Source organism: Meles meles, chromosome 2 (genome assembly GCF_922984935.1).
Source record: "Meles meles chromosome 2, mMelMel3.1 paternal haplotype, whole genome shotgun sequence".
NCBI classification, from domain to species: domain Eukaryota; kingdom Metazoa; phylum Chordata; class Mammalia; order Carnivora; family Mustelidae; genus Meles; species Meles meles.
The window spans coordinates 12,455,157-12,474,075 of record NC_060067.1 but is presented as its reverse complement, the minus strand read 5'-3'; the positions used below and the strand labels follow the sequence as shown (position 1 = coordinate 12,474,075).

Genomic DNA, 18,919 nt, shown 5'->3' with positions numbered 1-18,919 from the left:
CCGATTTGGATGCCTTGAATTTCTTTTTGTTGTCTGATTGCTGAGGCTGGGGCTTCTAGTACTATGTTGAATAGCAGTGGTTACAATGGACATCTCTGCCATGTTCCTGACCTTAGCGGAAAAGGTCTCAGTTTTTCTCCATTGAGAATGGTGTTTGCGATGGGTTTTTTATAGATGGCTTTGATAATATTGAGGTATATGTCCTCTATCCCTACACTTTGAAGAGTTTTGATCAGGAAGAGATGCTGTACTTTATCAAATGCTTTTTCAGCATCTATTGAGAGGATCGTATGGTTCTTGTTCTTTCTTTTATTAATGTATTGTATCACATTGACTGATTTGTGGATGCCGAACCAACCTTGCAGCCCTGGAATAAATCCCACTTGGTCGTGGTGAATAATCCTTTTAGTATACTGTTGGATCCTATTGGCTAGTATTTTAGTGAGAATTTTCGCATCTGTGTTCATCAAGGATATTGGTCTGTAATTCTCTTTTTTGATGGGATCCTTGTCTGGTTTTGGGATCAAGGTGATGCTGGCCTCATAAAATGAGTTTGGAAGTTTTCTTTCCATTTCTATTTTTTGGAACAGTTTCAGGAGAATAGGAATTAATTCCTCTTTAAATGTTTGGTGGAATTCCCCTGGGAAGCTGTCTGGCCCTGGGCTTTTGTTTGTTTGGAGGTTTTTGATGACTGTTTCAATCTCCTTACTGGTTATGGGTCTGTTCAGGTTTTCTTTTCTTTTCTTTTTTTTAATTTTCAGTGAAAAGTCAACTTTTTTATTTTTTTAAAATTTTATTTATTTATTTGACAGATAGAGAGTACAAGTAGGCAGAGCAGTAGACAGAGGGAGAAGCAGACTCCCCACGGAGCCAGAAGTCCAATGTGGGGCTCAGCCGAAGGCAGTCCCTTAACAGAATGAGCCACCCATGTGCCCCTGTTCAGGTTTTCTATTTATTCCTGGTTCATTTTTGATAGTTTATATGTCTCTAGGAATGCATCCATTTGTTCCAGATTGTCAAATTTGTTGGCATAGAGTTCCTCATAATATGTTCTTATAGTTGTTTGTATTTCTTTGATGTTGGTTGTGATCTCTCCTCTTTCATTCATGATTTTATTTATTTGGGTCCTTTCTCTTTTCTTTTGGATAAGTCTGGCCAGGTGTTTATCTATCTTATTAATTCTTTCAAAGAACCAGCTCCTAGTTTCATTGATTTGTTCTACTGTTCTTTTGGTTTCTATTTCATTGATTTCTGCTCTGATCTTTATTATTTCTCTTCTCCTGCTGGGTTTAGGCTTTCTTTTTTGTTCTTTCTCCATCTGCTTTACGTGTAGGGTTAGATTGTGTATTTGAGGCCTTTCTTGTTTCTTGAGAAAGGCTTGTACCGCTATATATTTTCTTCCAGGACTGCCTTTGCAGTGTCCCACTGATTTTGAACCATTGCGTTTTCATTATCATTTGTTTCCACGAATTTTTTCAATTATTAGTAGCATTTGTTTCAGAAGTACAGGTCTGTGATTCATCAGTCTCACATAACACCCACCACAACACATACCCTCTCCAATGTCCATCACTCAGCACCCCATCCCTCAACCCCACTCCAACAACCCTGTTTATTTCCTGAAATTGAGTCTCTTCTGATTTCTCTCCCTCTCTGGTTTCTTTTTGTTTCATTTCTTCCTCTCTTCCCATATGATCCTCTGCCTTGTTTCTCAAATTCTATATATCAGTGAGATCATATGGTAGTTTTCTTTCTCTGACTGACTTATTTCACTTAACATAATATCCTCTAGTTCCATCCATGTTGTTGCAAATGGTAAGATTTCATTTTTTGATGGCTACATAATATTCCACTGCATATCTATACGACAGCTTCTTTATCTGTTCATCTGTTGATGGACATATGGGCTCTTTCCATAGTTTGGCTATTGTGGACATTGCTGTTATAACATTGGGGTGCACATGCCCCTTTGGATCACTACACTGCATATTTGTGGTAAATACCCAGTAATGCAATTTCTGGGTCATATGGTAGCTTTATTTATTTTATTTTTTTTTTTATTTTTGAGGATCATCCAGACTATTTTCCAGGGTGGCTGTACCAGCTTGCATTCCTACCAACAGTGTAGGAGGGCTCCCCTTTCTCTCCACCCTCACCAACATCTGTTGTTTCCTAGCTTTTTAATTGTAGTACTTCTGACTGGTGTGAGGTGGTATCTCCTTGTGGTTTTCATTTGTATTTCCCTGATGCCAAGTGATGTTGAGCACTTTTACATGGGTGTTTTGGCCATCTGGATGTCTTCATTGCAGAAATATCTGTTCATATCTCTGCCCACTTCTTGATTGGATTATTTGTTCTTTGTGTGTTGGGCTTGATACATTCTTCAGAGATTTGGGATACTAATCCTTTATCTGATATGTCATTAGCAAATGTGTTATATATAAATACATATATTTATAAATAAATATAACCATTCTGCTGGTTGGCTTTTGGTTTTGTTGACTGTTTCCTTTGCTGTGCAAAAGCTTTTGATCTTGATGAATTCCCAATAGTTCATTTTTGCCCTTGCTTCCCTTGCCTTTGGTGATGTTTCTAGGAAGAAGTGCTGTGGCTGAGGTGAAGAGGTTTCTGCCTGTGTTCTCCTCAATGATTTGGATGGATTCCTATCTCACACTGAGATCTTTCATCCATTTGGAGTCTATTTTAGTGTGTGATGTTAGGAAATGATCCAGTTTCATTCTTCTGCATGTGGCTGTCCAACATTCCCAACATCATTTGTTGAAGAGACTGTCTTTTTTCCATACGACATTCTTTCCTGCTTTATCAAAGATTAGTTGACCATAGAGTTGAGGGTCCATTTCTGGGCTCTCTATTCTGTTAATTTTTAATGTATTCTTTAGGTGATATCCTCCTAAAATAATAATGCTGATAGTAGTAACAAATGCTGAGTGATGGTTGCCATTTTAGGCTCTACAAATGCCAGAACATAATATTTTCCTTTGGAGTACAGAAAACTTAATTACCAAAAAGGTATTTCATCAAAAATTATAAAAATTTTAAATTTTAATTTTAAAAATACATGTGCTACATAAAAGAACTTAGCTACAAAAGACCATGGATGGCAGACTCCTTTTATATAAATATCCAGGAAAGCTAATCTATAGGGACAGAAATTTGATTAATTGTTGCTTGGGGAGGAGGAATACAAAATGACCTCTAGGACATATGAGGTTTCTTTTAAGGATGATGAAAATGTTCTAAATTTATGTTGTGGGATGGTTTCATAGCTTTGTAAGTGTGCTATATATATTTGAATTTTGTACTTTAAACAGACAAATTATGGTATGTGAATTACATTTTATTACAATATCTACTCAAATAATGATAATATAATCAACCTTTGAGCAAAAAGCAATTTTTAATTTCAGAAATTATAGATACTGAGTTGATGTAATCTAATTCATCAGTCTCACCTTCTATGGGTTCTATCCTATTTTTAAGAAGTGCCCTTCTTACAATTATGTATATTACTTTATATTAAGGGAGTAGAAAATTGTTGCACTAGTTGTCTACTAAATCTATGAGGTTAAAATGCAACTTTGAAATAGATGGTTGAAAACAAAAGTGGATTTAAGATCAGCTAATTCATGTTTCTAATTTCAAAATTAGCCTCAAGAATGGGATGAAACTCATATAGTCCCTGTTGACAGAAGAACCTATCAATAATTCTAGCTATTGAAAAAAATTATAATACTCATGAAGGGCCATTAATGACTGTCCTTGCATTGAGAAAATCTGTATTAGACATTGTGTGGAAGTCCCATTTGGCAGCTGCTCCCTTGGTCTTCATGTGGGCAATGTTATCAGGTTGATCTGCAAGCAAAGGAATACCTACCATGGGATCCCATGATAGACTGCCTAGTAGATGCCTTTGGTTCCACCATGAGTTACAAAATCCTTGGTTTTGTATTACTTGAAATTGAGTGAATTTCAGCAAGTTATTGGTTATAAGTCTTAGAAATAAGAAGAGAGTGGGATGATATAAGGTTTTGAAAGAGGCAGTGTATTTATACAACAGGTTTGTACAATTCAAACTGCATTAGCATGTCATTCAGAATTCAAAGGAAGAGGTGCTAAGTCAGCTGGAAAGGTAAGTGAAGGCTGTATAGAAGACAGGTGTATTTCTTGTGACTTGAAAAATGAATATAAAAGAGTGCGTCTTAAACTGGGGGCATGTTAGAATATATTCCCTTAATGAAATAGTGAAGCTGTTGAGTCTGACAAATACTGTGTCAAGGCAGCAGGAAGTATGATGCTGGTGACATAGGAATCAAAAAAGGAAAGGCTGTTTTTTATCAAGAAATATGTTCCCACTTTATGAAAGACTGTGAGTGTTTTTTTAAAATAGAAAATAGAGAGACACTAGTTATAAAAGAGAAGATGTTAGTTTTCAGTGCCCCCTGATATATCCCCACAATGGGGGTAATAATTGCTCTAAGGAGAGAATTAGGAGACAAAAAGACAATCCAGAAAGGTGTCGAAAATTGCTCTGTAAGAAGTAATTACACAGAAAGTAAAGATACTTTGTTGTGGACATTACAAATGTGACTGTGTGTAATAAAATGCCAACAATTAGTAGAATACTAACTGTGGTATCTTATCCTTTCTGTCTAGGACTGGGAAATATATATCAGAAAGTTTTTTTTTTTTTTTTCCTGAGGCTTTCAATAAGAAGAAAATGTTCAATATATTTCTTCCCTGGAGAACTATTATTTTCTGGTTGGCTGCTAATCATTTTAGCATTTTTGTTCCAGATTCTTACCCTGAAGGTCATTCTGGGGGATCTACTTATACAGTGAGTATTTGGCTGTAAGGTGGCTGGTTCCTTACCACTAATTCTCCATAGAACTTATAGGGGTAAATAAAATACCTTATTTCATGAGTCAAACCTCGAAGTTATAGCATGTTAGACTCTAGATAGATGAAGAGACATCTAGTAAAACCCCTGACGTGAGAGATAAAGAAACAAGGACAAGAGATGTTACATAAGGAAAACCAATAAAGTACTGATGTATCAGGAATACTCATATTACATGTACTTATTTTAATATTCAATTAAGTATAAATGCAATCATAATGTTTCATACTTAGGAGTTAGACAAATGAGATTATCAACAAACACTGAAAATATACAAAACATTTTAAGGTAGTCATTATAATTCTAGTCAAAAAAGGTGGCAAATTCCTAATGGTGTGTCTGTTTACTTTAACTATTTATTATACTAGTTCTCATCTTCCAGATTTAACATTAGCCTATTTAAATCTTTTTGATTTGGGGGGGAAAGTTGTTTACTTATATCTACTTGTTGCATTTTATTATTTTATTAGAGTTTTACATCTTTTGATTTATAAAATCAATACAATCAGTTAATTTGTAAGAATGAAATAATTCTGATATTTAACAACTTAATATTAATAAACTTCTGCTTCATATGTATGTCTAGCGTTTTTTGATTACTATTTATTAATAATCACTTCCAAGAAAAATTTCAAGACACAATTTTTTAAAAAGATCCAGTGTCATCAAAATAGCTAAGTTTGCAGATTCTTTAAATGTAGAAAAGAAGAGTCTATTTCAGTTTTTAATAACAGTGTATCTGTGGAAAATATCAAATACTGTGATGCTTCTATTTGACTGCTAATGTTTCAAGGATGTGCTACAGTGCTTTGGTAGCATTCATTCATATGGTTTCCTCTAGCAATCCATTTCCAAATGCCATGCCAAAATTAGGTATAGATTTTGGAATTCCCAACTATCCTCATAAGCTGGGTTTTAATTTATAAGTGGTTAACATCTATTTGCTATGTGAGTATTAATGTAATTTCAGGTTCTCAGTGAATTAGGGAAGGTGATAAGAAGAAAGCTATCCCAGTGAGAAAACTAAGAAGTAGTTCACAAATATGCAGAGACTCCAAGTATATTCCATGTATTAGAAAGAATTTACAATTATATTTTATAGAGAAGGGGCATCTGAAACTTTCCAGTGGTAGGCTTGCTTCTGGTTGATTCCTTTTTATATGTCCCTTTCCTTCTTCAATCAGGAGGAGTTAATATTCTGATGGATTAGGAACAGAGTCTTTACTCTGATGGATGAAAGCACAGGGTTTTCTGAAGGACAAGGCCTACCTCTTCAGACATTAGCAGGACCCAGTCCACAAGGATGGTTTTTCTTTTTTCTAAATCACTGTGGTTGGATGAATACCTAGACATAATTTGATGAGCACTGGGCCATCCTTTCTCTGAAGAGCACCCTGGAAAACATACTGCATAGGCCCATTCCAAAATTCATGGGAAATAAGAGAGGTCTCGATTATGTGGGAAGCCTGAAGTGCACTATGCCTTTCAGACTTTTATGATTTCCTATTTAACACTATGTTAAAGTTAACTTCTCTCTGAGAATATCAGTGATGTATAAGAGCCTTCAGAAATCATGTAAGGAAAAGGAACGAATGACAACAAAATTTGGTGATTTCTATACCTGCCCACACCACCATTATAATACCAGAACTTCACACTGTACCTCTTAGATATTATTTCTTTTGATCACAATATTAATGCCAAAGTTATTGTCTGTGAAACACCCTCTGTACTATTTCAGCACATGTTTTGTCTATTTTGGTTTTCAAACTGATATCTGAGGTAATTTGCAGCCATCATAATAGTTTAATTTTCACTTTCATGCAAGAAATTTGTGTAATCAGACCCTTTACAGAGTTAACAGACATATTAAGTAGTTGTCCACTATTAAGATACTTTACCTCTTGTGGAACCTGGGCAAGGGCTGATGCAATCACATTGGCTCTTTCTTCTGCCATGTTATTGACCATGGACCCCAGAGTAAAACCACAATACCATTTTCTCCAGACCTCTGGACAAACTCTTCCATTTCCTGTGGGGAAGGATATGTTCCATCACAAAAGAGCAACAGCATGGAAACCACTCTTGAAAGAAAAGACAGCTATGAATAACTAAATAATGTATTATCGGGCATTATTAGAGTAGTGGCATATTTTTTACTGTGGTAAAATATATATAACATAAAATTTACCATCTTAACCATTCCTAAGTATATAGTTCAGTAGTGTTAAATATATTCACTTTGTTGTGCATTCAGTCTCCAGAACTTTTTATCTGGTAAAACTGGAACTTTATGCCCATTATACCATAATGCCCCATTTCTCTCCTTACCATTCCCTGGCAACCATCATTCTACTTTCTATTTCTATGAATCTGACTAGTCTAGATTCCTCATAGAACTGGTATCATACAGAATTTGTCTTTTTGTGATCGGCCTATTTCACTTAGCATAATGATGTCCTAAGGTTCATTCCTGTTGTAGCACATGTTAAAATTTTCTTCTAAGTTTGGGCATTATTCCACTGTGTGCATATACAGCATTTCATTTACTGATTCATTCATCAGTGGACACTTGTGTTGCTTCTACCTTTTGGCTCTTTTAAATAGTGATGTTATGAAGATGGGTGCCCTATTTTGATTCTGTTAGGATATATACCCATAAGTGTTATTAGTAGACCAAATGGTCATTCTGTTTTTAATTTTTTGAGGAGTCTGAGTTTCATTTTCATCAGTGGATATTTATCAGAGACATAATCCCTTATTTCCTTTGGGAGTGTACAATTGTATGAGACTGATTTCCTTTATTATGTATATTTGTCCAAATGTGTGGGTGTTTCTGTGTGGAAATGTGTGTTTGTATGTATAAACAAAAAACAAAAGAGAGCCAGTATACAGTATCAAGGAGGAAATGCTCCTAGGTATGTTTTATTATATCTAGATTCTTTATTTATAATGTTACTAATGACTAACATAGATTCTTGTAAGGAAGTCACACAACAGGATATAAACTCACCTTCAATTCCTTGTTACTGTAGTTCTATTAAATCACTTGTGTTTATTTCAGGTAGGTTTTCTAGAGAATTGCTTTTGTTTAGTCATTAGTATTTCACTTTGACTACAAGCATTAAAAAAATCATATTGTGATTGGGATGACTTTATATCATTTTTCTCTCATCTTCATAATTTATACATAACCTTAACATTTGTCAGCGTTTCCCAAGCTCTCTGCTTGAAACACTCTTGAAACACTCTTTAAACACACATCTTGGTTAAGATGTGCTGTCATTCATGAGTTCAGTATTACTTTTGGAATTTTGATATAATAGCTCTAAGATTCCTATTTATTATTCAGAAATATTCTTATATAGTAACTTATTTCAATGACAGTATTTTTGTCTTCTTTATGTATAGCACCTTTTGCCCTGAAATCCTACTTATAAAATTGATGTCTCATTAGAATGTGCTTTGTGTAACTGGCAGTGAGGGTCGGGGCCTTGGTTACACCACATTGGAAGCCTCAGAGAGCACTTGCACCACAGTGGGAAATCTACAGCAGGGTTCTCTCCAGCAGAGCTGTGCTCACCCTCCTGAGCAGCTCAGTTCAGACTATATAAAACTCTTGGTAAAACCACGTTCAACTGGAATTGTTTTGTAATTATTCTGACTTCTAATCCCAGATCCTTACCAATTTAAGAATATTTATTACTTTCTATACTAAAATAATTCCTCATTGCTCGAGGTACTCTTCTACCAAAAAAAAAAAAAAAAAAAAGAAAGAGAAAAAGAAAAAGAATGAAAAAAGAAAGAATGAGAGAAAGGAAGAAAGGAAGGAAGGAAGGAAGGTAGAAAGAAAAGAAAAGGAAAGAAATACAGAGGAGCAAAATTTTCCTGGATATCTTGTCAAAACTACACTTATCTTTTCATTTTATTCTTTTCCTTTTGGTCTTTTTAAAAATTCATTATTTGTTATTTTCACTCTATAAAATAATGATTAATCCTTCCAGTATGAAGAGTATACTTTCTCATTCTATTCATTGTTTTCTAGCTTCTCCAAAAAGCTTTTTTTTTTTAATATATGGGATAAAGAAAAGAAAAAAGTTTTTAAACTTTAACTTGCAGACCATACATTGTCCAGAGAATTATTCAACATTTAATTCCACCCTGGTGACCTGGTTGGCTCAATAACTTAAGGGTCTGAGTCTTGATTTAGGCTCAGGTCATGATTTCAGCATTCTAAAGTCAGCCCCCACATCAGATTCTGCCCTCAGGGGGAAGTCTGCTTGGGAATCTCTCTCTCCCTCTGCCTCTCTACCCTTGCCCCATCAACTCTCTCCATTAAACAAACAAACAAATAAATAAATAAAATCTTTTTTTAAAGTAAAATTCCACCCTGATGATGTTAGTTTCACATGAAAGTCACTGTACTCTCCTGTGACTAACAATGGGCATCCTAATAATCTCTGGGAGTCAGCAACCTGTAGCAACATTTATAGTTACTTATGTTCAATGTTTTATCTCATTAGCTCTCTGCTGATAGCCTTCTTCAGCCGTGCTGTAGAAGATGTCCTTCTTCTAGAAGTAGAAGTGACTACTTCTAGAAGAAGATAATCTTTCTTTAGTTTCATCACTGACTTGGACTAGTTGTTCTCATTCTATGATATCCTCGTAAAAATAACACAGGCTTACTGAAAGAATATTTGGAAAAGTATGAAAAAGAATAAAAAAAGAAGTAAGATTCACCTCTGGTCTCCATCCAAGTATATACTTGATGTGAAAAAATACCTGCATTTTTTTGCACATTTTGATTATTTTTCTCTGTATAATTTTGTGTACGCATATTATGAAGTAAAAATGTATAAATTTTCTTTAGAAAGAAAGAGTGTGTGTGTGGAAGTGAGGGGGAAGGACCGAGGTATAGGGAGAGAGCGAATATTAAGCAGGCTCCACTCTCATCATGGAACTCAGTGTGGGGTTCCATCTCACAGCCCTGAGGTCATGAACTGAGCCAAAATCAAGAGGTGGTCACTTAACTGAGCCACCCAGGCACCCCGTAAGTGTATAAACATTTTTAGAGAATCTTGTTGCAATTTGCCAGATGCCTTATTTCTTAAAAGGATATTACAGAAGTATTCTGGGATCCTCATAATTAATGGGAAGCAAGTAGTTTGTAAGAACTCTTTATTTTATGTAATAAAGAATATGGACAGGCCTCATAATCACTGACTTGGATTCAAGTCTTGTTTTTCAACATCATAACAGCAGCTACTAGTACTAATTATGATTATACATCTTATCATCCTTCTCCTTGTCCTCTTCCTCCTCCTCTTGTTCCATTCCTATTGACATTGTCACTGTCTCTTAGTGTGAAGGGGAACATCTCCCAAGAATAGTATTAGATTAAATAGAACTTTCACTAATCTTACCTCAGGCTTTACCTTTTGAAAGTTTCCATAGGTTGCCTGAATAATTTGTAATCAAGAGAAATTGCATTAACCCCTGAATAAGACCTCAGGTTTATGTTGCTGCTAATCAAATGGTAGACAAAAAGGATCTCTGAATAGATCATTTAATAGCTCAGTAAAGGATGTTTGTTGCCAATGTCTTAAAGATATACAAAGAATTTAAAACACATATATTCTTTTTCTTGTAAGAAATATCATCCTATATACTAACAGTGTTACTTTGTAACTTGAAACTATTGGTAGTTTCCAGATAGAAGTGGTAGAAGTTTAATAAGTGTGCAGAATTTATGGTCCTTATCATACATGCAATGTCCATTTTCCCCTCGATCATTTTGACATTATGGTGTCAAGAACTTATGTTCCCTATGGGATCTTTACTGAAGTTTCATACAGGCTTGGTATATGGCAGAGAACCCTTGCTCCATTAAGCACATCCATTTTATGCTCTAAGTGTCAAACTCTGGGCTCACATATGAGGAATTATTTAAATGCTGTAAGGAAGGCAAATAATTTTGGGTTTGGCTGTCAGTATTGTTGGGGGACACAAAATATTGTTGAGGAATTGTCTTCCCCTTAAGCTAGAATACTCGTGAAGAGCCTTAACACTTACCAAAAAATGTGAGAATTTCAAATTCCTCATCTGATTCTCAAACTATGTGTTTACCCTTCATTATGGCACAGAATATCTAAAAATTTGCTAGAAAATAACAGTCTTTATCTTTGGAAACTAGTTCTTATTCAATGAGGAATCATATCAAATTAGGCAGACACAATTTAGATTTTTAATAATACTCATAATAGTAACAAAATCATGACTGTAGTTAATACCACTTTTGTATCACTGACTATGTGCCAGAGACATTTAAGGATTTTATAGATATTAAATAATCTTTTCACTGAAAGAAATATGAGGCTGATAATGTAAAAAGTAGGCATAGTCTTATCTTTAATATCTGGTTTTTCCATCATGTTGCCTGAACTCTTGCAACAACCTCCTAAATGGTTCTCTTTTTCATTCTTACCCCTCTACAATACAATCCAGTGATGGCATCTTGGATACTTTCTGAAAAAGGAAATTGGTCATATCTCTCCCTTTTCATACTTCCTTTATCCCTTTTTATTAACTCCCTAATGCCCTTAGTAGATGCTTCAGAAGCCTTATAGTTATTTGTCTATAACATACTTGTCCAGCATCATAAGCCTCTTTATTCAGCCTCTTTCTATTAGACAAAACAGACTTCTCAGGAACTATCTGTATTACTCTACTTGATTTACTTTTTCATAGTCTTCCTCTCTCCCCATTGCTTCCTCTTCAGGTCTCACTTATCAGTGATATGAGATACCTTTCAATGATTCCTGCTGAATGTTCATTACTATTGAGGTTTTCCTTATTGTAATATTATAATACTTTTCACATAATTTTTATCACATGCTTATATTCTGTCTTTCCAAGTAGAATGTCAAGCATGTATGGGTAGAAATTCTGTCTACACTGTTCTCTGAATATCCAGGACTTATGTCTGAACTAGTCACTTCCAGAATATTCTTTGAATGAGTGAGTGATACTTTCTTGTGTGTTGAATAATAAAGGCCTTAACTGACCCTATTCCCAAAGTCTCCAGGTATAATATGTTACTTAGCAATGATAATGAAATTCACATTGTAATTTCATCTAATATCATTTTAATGATATTAGAAATATTTACATTTTTAATTATCATATATCAGCTTCCCATATCTTTCTCACTGTAATCAGACCTTCTAAATAAAGAATACAGAATCATTTCTACTGAAAATGAAAAGTAAATAAAGCAAAACATACAGAAATAGGTTACTATTGGTAGGGGATTGCCAGGTTTGTGGGTGAGTTCTCAAATAAATTGAAAATGTGGTAGCAGTGGGTGAGGAAATTCAGGTTTCCAGTAGACTTGAATGAGTTATATTTCATCTTTCCTCAATAACTCAGATAAAATAGTGGGTCTTCCTGAAGGGAAAACGCAAGCAAAAAGTAGAGGAAACAGGAATATTACAATATGAATATACCAGGTAATTTTCTGAAAGGAGCTTGAAATAATTTAGCCAAAGGTGTTTAAAAGAGCCTATGGTTTGGAGAAGGAATAAAGATGGCAGAATAGCTACAGACTGAGAGGACATCGGGTCACAGGAGTTCAGTTAGATAGTTATCAAAACATTCTGTACACCTACAAACCCAACAGAAGATTGAAGAGAAGAGCAGAAATTCTAGAAACAGAAAATCGACCACTTTCTGAAAGGTAGGATGTGCAGAGAAGTGAATCCAAAGTGAAGGGGAGATAGACTGCTGGGGCAGGGGCCAGCTCCTGGAAAGTGGTGGAGAAATGAAGCACAAAATTTGGACTTTTAAAACTCTGCTCCACTGAGGACATCGCTCTAGAGGCTAAGTGGAGGTGGAGCCCACACAGGGACAGTGTGGTCTCAGGTCCCATAGGGTCACAGAAGGATCAGGGTTGTCTGAGTGTAGCAGAGCTCTACAGGTATTAGAGAAGAGAAGGCAGCTATAGAGACGGAGCTGAGGAGAGAGCTCTCATCTCGGGATTACCTGAAACCATGATCCATGGCACAATCAGGTCACTACTCTTTGAGCAGGGACCCCACAAGTGGGAGATCTGGGGAGAGCCACCAGAAGAGCAGAGTGGCAGGAATCTGCTGGGTTTGGAGACTCCAAATGGGGTTGTGTACCAGAGGCAGAAATGCTCAGTCACAGGCTGGGTGAGCTCATAGCACAGCCAGTGACCAGGGAGATGGGAGTGATTGAGTGATTTTCTCAGAGGGCTCACTGAGGAGTGGGACCCCAAGCTCTCGGTTCCTCTGGTCTGGAGATTGGGAGGCCATTTTCATTCCCATCACCCAGAGAGCTACAGAAAGTGTTCAGGAAACAAAAGCTCCCAAGAGTGAACCCAGAGCAGATTACTTAGCTAAGCCCCTGGCAAGGGTGGTGCAGTTCGACCTCGGACAAAGACATTTGAGAATCACTACAACAGGCCCCTCCCCAGAAGATCAACAAGAACATATAGCCAAGACCAAGCTCACTGATCAAGAACAGCAGAATTCCAGAGGAGTGAAAGCAAAGCATGGAATTCATGGCTTTCTACTCATGATTCTTTAATCTTGCAAGGTTAATTTTTTAAATTTTTTATTCTAATTTTTTAAACATTTCCTCTTTTAATGTTTTTTAACTAATTTATCTAAACAATGCTCTTCTTAAAAAAAACTTTTAAAACCTTCATTATTATAGTCATATTTTATCGTTCATTGTATCTAACTTTATTTTTGGTACACATATAGGGTTTTTTTCCTAAAAAATTTTGGGATACAACTTCTTCTAATAGATCAAAATATACCCTAAATCGAGCACAGGGCCTTGTTCTAGTCTCCAGCCTGAGCAAATTCTCTCCACATTCTTTTCCCAATCAGCTTAACTTACCAATTCCTTTTTTTGAATTTTTAAAAAATTTTCATCTTTGCAGTCATATTCCATCCCTTCATCATATTTACCCTTATTTTTGTGTATATATGTTTTTCTTCTTTACAATTTTGGGAGGTAGTTTTTTCTAAGAGACCAAAATACACCCAAAATCAAGTGGGTCGCTCCGTTCTATTCACCGGTCTAATACACACACATACACACACACACACGTGTGTGTATGTGTGTGTATTTTTAATTTAAAAATTTATTTTTAAACTTCTTTTTACCCCCTTCCTACTCCCCCCAATATGGGGTATCTTCTGATATAGATAGCATACATTTTTCTAGTGTCTTTGACACTCTTTTACTATTTTATTCTGTATTTCATATACTCTTATCTGGATAAAATGACAAGGTGGAAAAACTCACCACAAAAAAAAGAAAGAAAAAAAAAAGAAAGAAAGAACAAGAGGCAGTTCCAAAGGCTAGGGACCTAATCAATATGGACATTGCAAGATGTCTGATCTAGAGTTCAGAATGACGATTCTCAAAGGGCTAGGTCAGCTCAAAAAAGGCATGGAAGATTTTAGAGAAACCCCATCTGGAGAAATAAAAGCCCTTTCTGGAGAAATAAGAGAACAAAAATCTAACCAAGCTGAAATTTAAAAAGCCATTAATGGTGTGCAATTGAAAGAGGCTCTTAATGCTAGGATGAATGAGGCAGAATAGAGAATTAGTGATGTAGAAGACCAAATGATGGAGAATAAAGAACTTGAGCAAAAGAAAGACAAACAACTACTGGACCATGAGGGGAGTATTCCAGAGATAAGTGATACCAATAGATGAAAAAATATTAGGATAATTGAGATTCCAGAAGAAGAAAGAGAGAGGGGGGCAGAAGGTATATTGGAGCAAATTATAGTAGAGAATTTCCCTAATATGGCAAAGGAAACAAGCATCAAAATCAAGGAGGCACAGAGAACACCCCTCAAAATCAATAAGAATAGGTCCACACCCCGTCATGCAATAGTAAAATTTATAAGTCTTAGTGACAAAGAGAAAATCCTGCAAGCAGCCCAGGAAAAGAAGTCTGTAACACACAATGGTAAAAATATCAGATTGGCAGTAGACTTATCCACAGAGACGTGTCAGACCAGAAAGAACTGGCATGATACATTTAGAGCACTAAATGAGGAAAACATGCAGCCAAGAGTACTACATCCAGCTAGACTCTCATTGAAAATAGAGGAAGAGATAAAAAGTTTCCAAGACAAACAAAAACTAAAAGAATTTGTAAACACCAAACCAGACCTACAGGAAATATTGAAAGGTGTTCCCTAAGCAAAGAGAGAGCCTAAAAGTAGTAGATCAGAAAGGAACAGAGACAATATACAGTAACAGTCCCCTTACAGGCAATACAATGGTACAAAATTCATATCTCTCAATAGTTACCCTGAATGTCAATGGGCTAAATGTCCCAATCAGAAGACACAGTGTATCAGAATGGATAAAAAAACGAGACCTATTGATACGCTGTCTACAAGAAACTCATTTTAGATCCCAAGACACCTCCAGATTTAAAGTAAGGGGGTGGAAAACAATTTGCTGTGCTAATGGACTTCAAAAGAAAGCTGTGGTAGCAGTCCTCGTATCAGATCAATTAGATTTTAAGCCAAAGACTATAAAAGAAGATAGGGAAGGACACTATATCATACTCAAGAGTCTGTCCAATCACTATATCATAACCAAAGATCTAACAGTTTTAAATATCTATGCCCCTAACATGAGAGCAGTCAACTAGATAAACTAAAAGTAATAACAAAATCAAAGAAACACATCGACAATAATACAATAATAGTAGGGAACCTAACACTTCACTCATTAGATGGACATCGCAGATCTATTCAGTACATTCAGGCCCAAAACAAGAGAATACACATTCTTCTAGAATACACATTCTAGTGCACATGGAACATTCTCCAGAATAGATCACATCCTGGGTCACAAATCAGGTCTCCACTGGTACCAAACGATTGGGATCATCCCCGGCATATTTTCAGACCATGATGTTCAGAAACTAGAACTCAATTACAAGGGGAAAGTTGGAAAAAAACTCAAATACATGGAGGCTAAAGAGAATCCAACTAAAGAATGAATGAATCAACCAGGAATTAAAGAAGAATTGAAAAAAAATCATGGAAACAAATGATAATGAAAACACAACTGTTCAAAATCAATAGAACACAGCAAAGACAGTCCTGAGAGGAAAATATATAGTGAAACAAGGTTTTCTCAAGAAACAAGAAAGGTTTCAAATACACAACCTAATCCTACCCCGAAAGGGGCTGGAGAAAGTACAGCAAAGAAAGCCTAAACCCAGCAGGAGAAGAGAAATAATAAAGATCAGAGTGGGAATCAATGAAATAGAAACCACAAAAATAATAGAACAAATCAATGAAACTAGGAGCTGGTTCTTTGAAACAACTAATAAGATTGATAAACCCCTGACCAGACTTTTCCAAAAGAGAAGAGAAAGGACCTATATTAATAATATCAGGAATGAAAGAGGAGAGATCACACAACCAACGCCAAAGAAATACAAACAATTATAAGAACATATTATGAGTAAAAAAAAATTAAAAACAAAAGAACATATTATGAGCAACTAAATGCTAACAAATTTGACAATCTGGAAGAAATGGAGGCATTCCTAGAGACATATAGACTACTGAAACTGAACCAGGAAGAAATAGGAAACCTGAGCAGACCTATAACCAGTAAGGAGATCGAAACAGTCATCAAAAATCTCCAAACAAACTAAAGCCCAGGGCCAGACGACTTCCCAGAGGAATTCTACCAAACATTTAAAGAAGAATTAATTCCTATTCTCCTGAAACTGTTCCAAAAAATAGAAATGGAAGACAAACTTCCAAATTCATTTTATGAGGCCAGCATCACCTTGATCCCAAAACCAGACAAGGATTCCATCAAAAAAGAGACCAATGTTCTTGATGAACACAGATGCAAAAGTTCTCACCAAAATACTAGCCAATAAGATCCAACAGTACATTAAAAGGATTATTCATCATGACCAAATGGGATTTATTCCTGGGCTGTGAGATTGGTTCAACATCCGCAAATTGATCAATGTGATACAATACATTAATAAAAGAAAGAACAAGAACCAGATCATCTTCTCTATAGATTCTGAAAAAGCACTTACAAAGTACAGCATCCTTTCTTGGTCAAAACTCTTCACAGTGTAGAGATAAAGGGTACATACCTCAATATCATCAAAGCCATCTATGAACAACCCACAGCGAATATCATTCTCAATGGAGAAAAACTGAGAGCTTTTCCACTAAGGTCAGGAACAGGGCAGGGACATCCATTATTACCATTGCTATTCAACATAGTAGTAGAAATCCTAGCTTCAGCAGTCAGACAACAACAACAAAAAAAAATCCAAATCGACAAAGAAGAAATCAAACTATCACTCCTTGCAGTTGATATGATAATTTTGTGGAAAACCCAAAAGGGTCTACTCCAATTCTGTTAGAAATTGTACAGGAATTCAGTATAGTGTCAGGATATAAAATCAATAAACAGAAAACAGTTGCATTTCTATGCACTGAAAACAAGACAAAAGAAAGAGAAATTAAAGAGTCAATCCCATTTACAATTGCTCCCAACACCATATGATACCTAGGAATAAACCTAACCAAAGAAGCAAAGTATCTGTACTCAAAAAACTTTAAAGTACTCTTGAAAGAAATTGAGAAGGACACAAAGAAATGGAAAAATGTTCCACGCTCATGGATTGGAAGAACAAATGTTGTGAGAATGTTTATGCTACCTAAAGCACTCTACATATTTAACGCAATCCCTATCAAAATACCATCAATTATTTTTCAAAGAAATTGAACAAAAAATCCTAAAATTTATATGGAACCAGAAAATAGCCTGAAGAGACAGAGGAATGTTGAAAAAGAAAGCCAGAGATGGTGGCATCACAATTCCAGACTTCAAGCTCTATTACAAAGCTGTCATGTTAAGACAGTATGGTACTGGCACAAAAACAGACACATAGATCAATGGAACAGAATAGGGAGCTCAGAAATAGATCCTCATCTCTATGGTCAACTAATTTTTGACAAAGTAAGGCAGAGTATCCAATGGAAAAAAATAGTCTCTTCAACAAATGGAGTTGGGAAAATTTGACAGCCACTTGCAGAAGAATGAAAATGGGTCATTTCACTATCCACACAGAAAAATAGATGCAAAATGAGTGAAAGAATTCAATGTGGGGAAGGAGTCCATCAAAATCCTTGAGGAGAACATAGGATTCTTTGTTCTTTGACCTCAGCCACAGCAACTTCTTCCTAGAAACGTCATGACAGGCAAGGGAAACAAGCCAAAAATGAACTATTGGGACTTGATCAAGATCATACCCTTTTGCACAACAAAGGAAACAGTCAACAAAACCAAAAGACAACCAACAGAATGGGAGAAGATATTTGAAAATGACATATCAGATAAAGGACTAGTAGCGAAAATCTCTAAAGAACTTATCAAACTCAACACTCAAAGAACAAAGAATTCAATCAAGAAATGGGCAGAGGGCATGAACAGACATTTCAGCAAAGAAGACATCCCGATCGCCAAATGACACATGAATAAATGCTCTACATCCCTCAGATCAGGGAAATATAAATCAAAACCACAAAGAGATATCACCTCACACCAGTCAGAAGGACTAAAATTAACAAGTCTGGAAATGACAGACACTTGTGAGGATGTGGAGAAAGGGGAACCTTCCTACACTGTTGGCGAGAAAGCAAGCTGATGCAGCCGCTCTGGAAAACAGAATGGAGGTTCCTCAGAAAGTTGAAAATAGAGCTACCCTATGACCCAGCAATAGCACTAATGGGTGTTTACCCTTAAGATACAAATGTAGTGATCCAGTGGGGCACATGCAACTGAATGTTTATAGCAGGAATGTCCACAATAGCCAAACTATGGCAAGAGTCTTGATGTCCATCAACAGATGAATGGATAAAGAAGTTGTGGTACATATCTACAATGGAATACTAT

The 18,919-nt window shown here is 35.8% G+C and overlaps 1 pseudogene; it reads right to left on the bottom strand.

Annotated features, from left to right (window-relative positions):
• LOC123936787 overlaps nt 1–18,919 on the bottom strand; it is a 40,310-nt pseudogene that overhangs the window by 18,651 nt on the left and 2,740 nt on the right.